Genomic DNA, 8,445 nt, shown 5'->3' with positions numbered 1-8,445 from the left:
ATTATTTTAACCACCCCTGGGCCAGTGCTCCTCTGAGTGTTGGTCCGACCGAGCAGACTGCGGGGCCACCTCGGGGCAACTTGAGGTTTGGTTTTACTCGTAGGATGTCTCATCTGAGTGTGCCCTGAGAACGAGATATGTGCAGCTCCTATCGGGATTTGTCGGCATATTCGGGCGGTGTTGCTGGACTTGTTTTGTCTTTGTCGAAATGTCTTGTAACCGGGATTCCGAGTCTGATCGGGTCTTCCCGCTAGAAGGAATATCCTTCATTGACCGTGAGAGCTTGTCATGGGCTAAGTTGGGACACCCCTGCAGGGATTTGAACTTTCGAAAGCCGTGCCTGCAGTTATGGGAGATGGGAATTTGTTAACGTCCGGTTGTAGAAAACCTATAGTTGACCTTAATTAAAATGCATCAACCGCGTGTGTAACCGTGATGGTCTCTTTCTGGCGGAGTCCGGGAAGTGAACACGGTGTTGGAGTTATGCTTGACGTAGGTTGTTCTAGGATCACTTCTTGATCATACTTTTATCGACCGTGCTTTGCCTTCTCTTCTCGCTCTCATTTGCGTATGTTAGCCACCATATATGCTAGTCACTTGCTGCAGCTCCACCTCATACCTTTACATTACCCATAAGCTTAAATAGTCTTGATCGCGAGGGTGCGAGATTGCTGAGTCCCCGTGGCTCACAGATTACTTCCAAAACCAGCTTGGAGGTGCCGATGAGTCCGTGCAGATGACGCAACCAAGCTCAAGGAGGAGCTCGATGAAGACCTTGTCCTTTGTGTTGTTTCGTTCTAGTTGTTCAGTAGTGGAGCCCAGTTGGGGTCGATCGGGGGACCTTGTCGCATTTGGGGTTCTTCTTTTATTTTTGGTTCTGTAGTCGGACCTTGATTGTATTTGGATGTTGTAATGCTTTATTCATGTAATTGTGTGAAGTGGCGAATGTAAGCCAACTATGTATCTCTTTTCCCTTATTGTATTACATGGGTTGTTTGCGAAGATTACCTCACTTGTGACATTGCTTTCAATGCGGTTATGCCTCTAAGTCGTGCTTCGACACGTGGGAGATATAGCCGCATCGAGGGCGTTACAAGTTGGTAATCAGAGCCTTCCCCAACCTTAGGAGCCCCCACTGCTTGATCGTTTTTAGCAGCCGTTGTTGAGTCTAGGAAAATGTCTTGAGTCATTTAGGAATTATATATCGGAGAGTTTCGGAATTCTTTTTACTCCTCAGTCCCTTCATCGCTCTGGTAAGACATCCTGACGTAGAGTTTTGACTCTTCTCTTCTCAAATTTCACTAATTTTTTTTAGGATCACGCGGGTATCTTGGAATCGTTCCGATGGATTTGGGACGAGAACATTGTTCTTGGTGCCTCCTGTCATTTAGGGGTTGTGGCAGTGTCCCGGGGAGTTGAGCTCCGAGGTGTTGTCGTCACAATTTTATCGTTGCAGTTCTGGAATACCTGAGTTTAGTTTCGCCGACATCGAAAATCTCTTTTATGCAGTTGTTGGTGAGATAACCTCGACGCCACCCAGTACTGGGGCGGGAGTTCGGGAGTATTGCCATAACTTGTATAACGGATGCTTTTCGAAGGTTGAGGTAGATGATTTCCGAAGGTTTCTTGGTTATGTGTTGAAGGATGGATACAGCTGGATGTAGGATTTGCTAGTTTTGGGTGAGATATTATGCTTCCCCTGTATCCCCAACACCTGATTGCATAACCGGAAAATTTCGGGAGTTTATAAGTGGGAATTCAAGTAGCTATTAGGATTTCTTTCCGACAGATGTATGATATGAAATTGGGGTTCGACGTCTAGTGGTCCGCCTATCCACGGTTGGTTTTACAGTGGTCTCGTTGTGTCTTAAAGAGTCCTTGGCTATGCCGACTCGGGGACGCTTCGTATGACATGTGCACTGCCTTGTACATGATGGTGCTGTACGATTGAGCCCGTGTAGGCCCCACCACAAAAACTTCGGACGAAATCTCTATCATATGTTTGTTCCGGCTTATTCTGCAAGCCAATCTTTTGTTTTTCTTTGGAGTTGTGGTATTCGAGTTGCTTCAATGTCAAGTGTTGATTCCTTACCTTTCCTAAACGGTGTTCTCATACTCGTATGCGGATACTAATCCTTCATGAGCATCGAGATTGTCATGTAAATCCTTTTCCACCAGTGTGGTTCTCTTTAAGTGGGTTAAATCTTGCCAATTTTTGCAAGATCAAGTTTCAGTTTTCTTCTGAACGGTGTTTGTTTCATCCATCTCCAAGTTGTCTTTGTTTTCCCGCCCTCCCTCCCTTTATTTTCTCCGAGGACTCATATATCTCAATCAAGTATCATTTTATTGATGTGAAGTCTCTCCATTCTTTTTCCTTCATGTTTTTACCCGGTGATTCTCAGGAAGATTGTATCGAAGCTTCAAGTTCAATATTCTCCATTCTTTTCGTCTCCGGTGGATTCAATTCAAGCTTTTGGTGTTGATCGTATTCTTTCCTCGTTTCAAATGCCTTCTTATACCGGTGCACCTCATAATAATTCACTTCTCGCTATTCTGTTGCTCCAGAGTGCTAAAAATATCTCGGATGATTCGTTTCCATTCTCAATCCGTTCAAGATATCTCGAGGATGTTATCTCATTCAAACCATTTAATTCAACCGGTGCATTCTCCTTTTTCAAGTAATCATTTCAACGGTGTATCGTTTGAGTGGGCCCTAACCCACAGGTCTTTTTCCAGGATCTTACCTGACTCTTCTTATTTTCCCGGAGCTATCCAAATTTCTTTTCGAAGTGTGACGTAAGATTGAATTTTCATCAGTCAGAGGGTTTCTACAAGATCTTTCAAATTCTTTTCATCGTTGGCTAAACCTTTCCATTCTTCATTCCGGAGTGCCTCAACAATTCATGGTGGTGTTTCTCATCGTCATTCTCAACATTTGAAGACCGAAGAAGAGTTTTACCTCTATATCTTATCCGTTCTCTCAGAGATTCGTGGTTCTAATTCGAGACCATCCTCTCATAATTGTTTTGATCGTGAGAATTCTTTTCACCCATCAGAAGCATTTCTTGAGTTGTTTTCCATTTCTTTCCTCTGAAGGCCATCTTTTCAAATATTATTCATTTCAGCTGGCAGCTCTCATTCTCCAATCTTAGCGGTGCATCAATCAAATATCCTCTAATTAGTTCTTGATCTCTTCGTTCTGATGTATCTAAATCCCCTCAAGCTTCTTCATTCATTTCCTAATTCTTTCCGGTGTTTCTTTATATTTTCTTCGTTCATTTTAAATTCTTACAGTGGTTTGTTCAAGATTCCTCTTCTTACGTTATCATACTTCCGTTCTTTGAAATCCTACCGGTGGATCATCGAAGGCCTCTTCAAGTTTGCGCATTATCTATCTTAATCCTTTCTACGAGAATAAGTAGTATGTCAAATCCATTGCTTCTCATCAATCTAAATTGGTGAAGGATAAGCATAATGTAATTCTTATTCTTGTTTCATCCAAGCGTTTAATTCTTTATTCCGGAGGCTCATCAAATTCCTGATTTCCATTGTTCATCTTCACTTCTTCCCAGAGTTCCAACCTTTTTCAATTATTTTATCACGGAGATCCATCTAAATCATTACAAGTTTTCACCTTGTGTTTTCAACTTATCTTTCTTTTCGTTATCCTTTTGTTACCCGAGTTCTTCATGGAGGTTCTACATGATTGGTTCATCAAGGACTTAAATCTTTCTAGAAGTGTTCATCAAGATTCTTTTCAGAGGAGCTCAAGCATTCTTCATCTTGCTATCCGGAGTGCAATTCTTTCTACCATATTATTGGAGGTGGTATTATGCCATTCTTGATAATTTGGGTTCATGTTTCATGATTCACATGTTGTTAGGAATGAGGTATTTTAAATCCATCAATCTCTTCTTTGAAGTTATCTTGGGTTATATTTCACCTAAAGCTTTCCCCTAAGGATTGTTGCTATTATGGTGCTCATAATGACTCAAGTTTTTTTTATCCATCCGGCGAAATAAGTTTCTTGTCTCCTTGTTCATATCAATCCAATCTTGTTTCCATTTATGGCAGGTTTTCACCTCAAGTTCTTGAGATGTTTTCCATAAGCCCTCAACCAGTATGTTCTTTCGTTGTTGACTTCCCAATAGCTCTGTTAAATCCTTCTTTTTAAGGATGCTCTCTCAAATCCATTTGAGGTAGAACATGTTGTTTTCTTCTCTGTTCTTTTCATTGCATTTTTTCTTTTATTTCGGAGCCATTGAGGTGTTGCTCTTTTCACTCATCATCTCGGTTTGTCAGGACCATGTTCTTTTCATGCTTATCCTTTTAACTGGAGTGTCGTGTCCTCTTTTCAAGCATCCTCTCATCTTGTCAAGTTTAATTCCTTCCATTTACAGGCGGAGTGCTGTCCAAATTATATCATTCTTATTCCTTCCCTATCTTGTTTTAACAGGAGTATTGTGCCCTTTTGCTCAAGTTCTTTTCGCCTTATCAAGCCTTGCATCTCTTTTCAACCGAAGTGCTATCCGAATTTGTTCTTCCTTATTACTCTTCCCTACCGGAGTGCTTTCAACTTTGTTCTTCCTTGTCCCTCTTTCCTAACGGAGTGTTTTCAACTTCGTTCATCACCGTTGTATTCTTTTCTTGAAATGGCTTAACCTTTTCAAGGTTCTTTGGTCTCACTCGTTTGTCAAAGAAGAAACTTAGTTTTACCTCTTCTCTTTCTTTTCCGTTTTCCCTCCGGTGCCATTCTAGATCTCGGGACGAGATCCTCTCGTAGTGGTGGAGTGTTGTAACGCCCTGAGACCGATGTGCCAGGTGTCCTCCAGTTATTCGCTGTTGTTGCCTTGTCATTGCTTGCGTGTCATGCATTGCATATCATGTCATCATGTGCATTTCATTTGCATACATGTTCGTCTCATGCATCCGAGCAATTTTCCCGTTGTCCGTTTTGCAATCCGGCGCTCCTATGTCACACGGTGTCCCTTTCTACCTCTTTTTCGTGTGCGGGTGTTAAACGTTTTCGGATTGGACCGAGACTTGTCATGTGGCCTAGGTTTACTAGCGGTAGACCGCCTGTCAAGTTTCGCGCCATTTGGACTTCGTTTGATACTCCAACCGTTAACCGAGGGACCGAGAAGGCCTCGTGTGTGTTGCAGCTCAACACCCCTCCAAAGTGGCTCAAAACCCACCTAAACCCCTTCTATCATCTAGAGAGTTCGATCACGATCGCGTGGCCGAAAACCACACCTCATTTGGACTCTCCTAGCTCCTTCTACCCCTATATATGTGACCCCCTCCGAAATTTTTGCGGATGAAACCCTAGCCATCTTCCTCCTCACGCCCGGACAAAACTCCTCCACCGCCGGACATGTCCGCGCCGCCCTCCTCGGCGAATCACAGCGCGACACCTCACCTCCGCCGCCTTCTCTCTCCTCAGCCCCGCCGCCGGCCCACGCGGCCCGGATCCGGCCCGCGGGGCCCGTCTAGCCAGCGCCACCGTTCAACCGCACCCGCCGCCCGAGACCGCGGGTCCTCCCGCTGGCCACCATCTCCGCCGCCTCCCGCCGCCCGTCTCGCCATGCGCCGCCGCCGCGCATCGCCGAGCTGCGTGCGCCGCAGCCTTCGCTCGGCCCCGCCCGGGATCTCCGCCGCCTGCGCCGCCGCGTGCTCCACCGCCGGCCGCCGTCCCCGCCACCCAACGCCGCCCACGCTGCGCCGCTCCGGTCGCCGGTCGCCGGCCACCGCCGCCCTCGCCGGAGACATCGCCGGAGTTCGATCCGGCCAGATCTGGACCGGGGTGGACCAGATCCACCAACCCCGCCATCCAAAGACCTCCCCGCATCCCGGATCTCGCCATCCCGCACCACCTCGTCCACCCGTTGACTTTTCCAGAGGTATAATTTCGCTAAGTCCCCGAAATTTCCAGATTCATTTGCCCATGTTCATCAGGTCGTAACTTTGCATCTGTAGCTCCGATTCATGCGTGTAGCATATGAAAATGTTTGCCTCAGAGAGTACATCATTTCATCTCAATGCATCATTTTCATTTAAGGTCATCTTGATGCCCGAAATGCTGTTGGAAGAGTGCTATTTGAGTTAATTGTCAGATCTGCTGCACCAAATAGCTATTTGTCATTTTTGCCATGATTAATGTGTGCGTGATATGCCCTTGAGCTCTACATATGTTTTGTTACATGCTTTGCCATCTTTCCAGAGGTGCCATCCATGTATTTTTGTGTTGTGTGTGGTGACTAGCACAAGCTTGCAAAGTGGAGCATTTGTTAATGCTGATTTCAGGGACTTAGCAATTCCACTAAGTCCTTGATCTGTTTTTATCAATATGCCATATGTTCATGTTGTTTCCTAGTGATCCGTGCCTCTTTTGAGGATAATCAGTAAGGATTTTTTTGTTAATCTTGTAGTGCTCTATCCATCCATGTCTTTGTTTGCAATTACGGAGCATCCTAGATTGAGTCAGTCGAGCTCTACTTTTGCTATTTCATGAATCTGGGCAGATTGTCTACTTGTTAGCGATTTTGCCGAGGATGTTGTAGTTGATCCGTGCATGCTATGTTATTGTTCTTGCCATGTCTAGCTTGTATAATGTGTATTCTTGATGGGTGTATGCTTAGATTTTCATGCCTTGCTCTGTAGTGAGTGCATCGAGCTCCTAAACATGCCTACTCGCTATCTGATTTGCATGTTCCAGTTTTCCTCTAAGTCTGTAACCTGATTATGTTTTTGCCATGTTCACATGCTTGCAATTGTATTTTCTGATCCCTTTTGGCTCAAGGTCACTAAGGGACTTTTGTTAAGATCATTGAGTAGCTTCATGCCATGCCTTGCTTTGCCATGTTAAGTTCCTGTAGCATATAGGTTTCTTGCTCCAAAGTGTGCTACCTGATCTGAAATTCCAGGCTTATGTTAATTTCACTAAGTCTGAGATCTGTTTATCATTTGCACTTTGGCCATGCTTGTTTGAACCTGTTAATGGATGAATTGGCCGTAGCTCAGTGTTCATCTTTTGTCAAGAATCATGAATGGATCCCTGCCATGTATTTTGTTGCCATGTTTGTGTGCTGTAGCATGTTTAACTTGTTGTATTTAGATGGCTACTTGCTGTTTATCGCAGACCGGTGCCATATTTGTTTTGCTTGCCATTTCCAAACCGTGCATCCGATTCCGGTGATCTTTATATCGATTTCAACCAAAATCACCTCACCTTTCCAGTGGCACTCTTGTATTTCCAAGTTGAGGCCAGGTTCAATCATTCCTTTGCAAATCATGCATATGCATCGCATACCGCATCCCGCATATCATACCATGTTCATGTGTGGTTTGTTTACTATGTTGTGTGCTTCTTTCCGGTGTTTGCTTCTTCGGGTTGGTTCCAGTAACATCGCGTTTGTTATGACCCGTTCATCTACGTTCATTTGTCTTCTTCATGGACTCGTTCTTCTTCCTTGCGGGATTTTAGGCAAGATGATCATACCCTCAAAATCACTTCTATCTTTGCTTGCTAGTTGCTCGCTCTTTTGCTATGCCTATGCTGCGATACCTGCCACTTGTTTATCATGCCTCCCATATTGTTGAACCAAGCCTCTAACCCACCTTGTCCTAGCAAACCATTGTTTGGCTATGTACCGCTTTGCTCAGCCCCTCTTATAGCGTTGTTAGTTGCAGGTGAAGATTGAAGTTTGTTCCTTGTTGGAACATGGAGATGTTGTTCCTTGTTGGAACATGTTTACTTGTTGGGATATCCCAATATATCTTATTTAATTAATGCATCTATATACTTGGTAAAGGGTGGAAAGCTCGGCCTTATGCCTGGTGTTTTGTTCCACTCTTGCCGCCCTAGTTTCCGTCATATCGGTGTTATGTTCCCGGATTTTGCGTTCCTTATGCGGTTGGGTAATAATGGGAACCCCTTGATAGTTCGCCTTGAATAAAACTCTTCCAGCAATGCCCAACATTAGTTTTACCATTCGCCACCTAGCCTTTTCTTTTCCCTTGGGGGTCGCGCGCCCAAGGGTCATCTTTATTTTAACCACCCCGGGCCAGTGCTCCTCTGAGTGTTGGTCCGACCGAGCAGACTGCGGGGCCACCTCGGGGCAACTTGAGGTTTGGTTTTACTCGTAGGATGTCTCATCTGAGTGTGCCCTGAGAACGAGATATGTGCAGCTCCTATCGGGATTTGTCGGCACATCCGGGCGGTGTTGCTGGACTTGTTTTGTCTTTGTCGAAATGTCTTGTAACCGGGATTCCGAGTCTGATCGGGTCTTCCCGCTAGAAGGAATATCCTTCGTTGACCGTGAGAGCTTGTCATGGGCTAAGCTGGGACACCCCTGCAGGGATTTGAACTTTCGAAAGCCGTGCCCGCGGTTATGGGCAGATGGAAATTTGTTAACGTCCGGTTGTAGAAAACCTGAAGTTGACCTT

Source organism: Triticum urartu, chromosome 5A, assembly GCF_056163025.1.
Source record: "Triticum urartu cultivar PI428250 chromosome 5A, HENAU_Tu73, whole genome shotgun sequence".
NCBI classification, from domain to species: domain Eukaryota; kingdom Viridiplantae; phylum Streptophyta; class Magnoliopsida; order Poales; family Poaceae; genus Triticum; species Triticum urartu.
Note: the sequence above shows the minus strand (reverse complement) of the source record.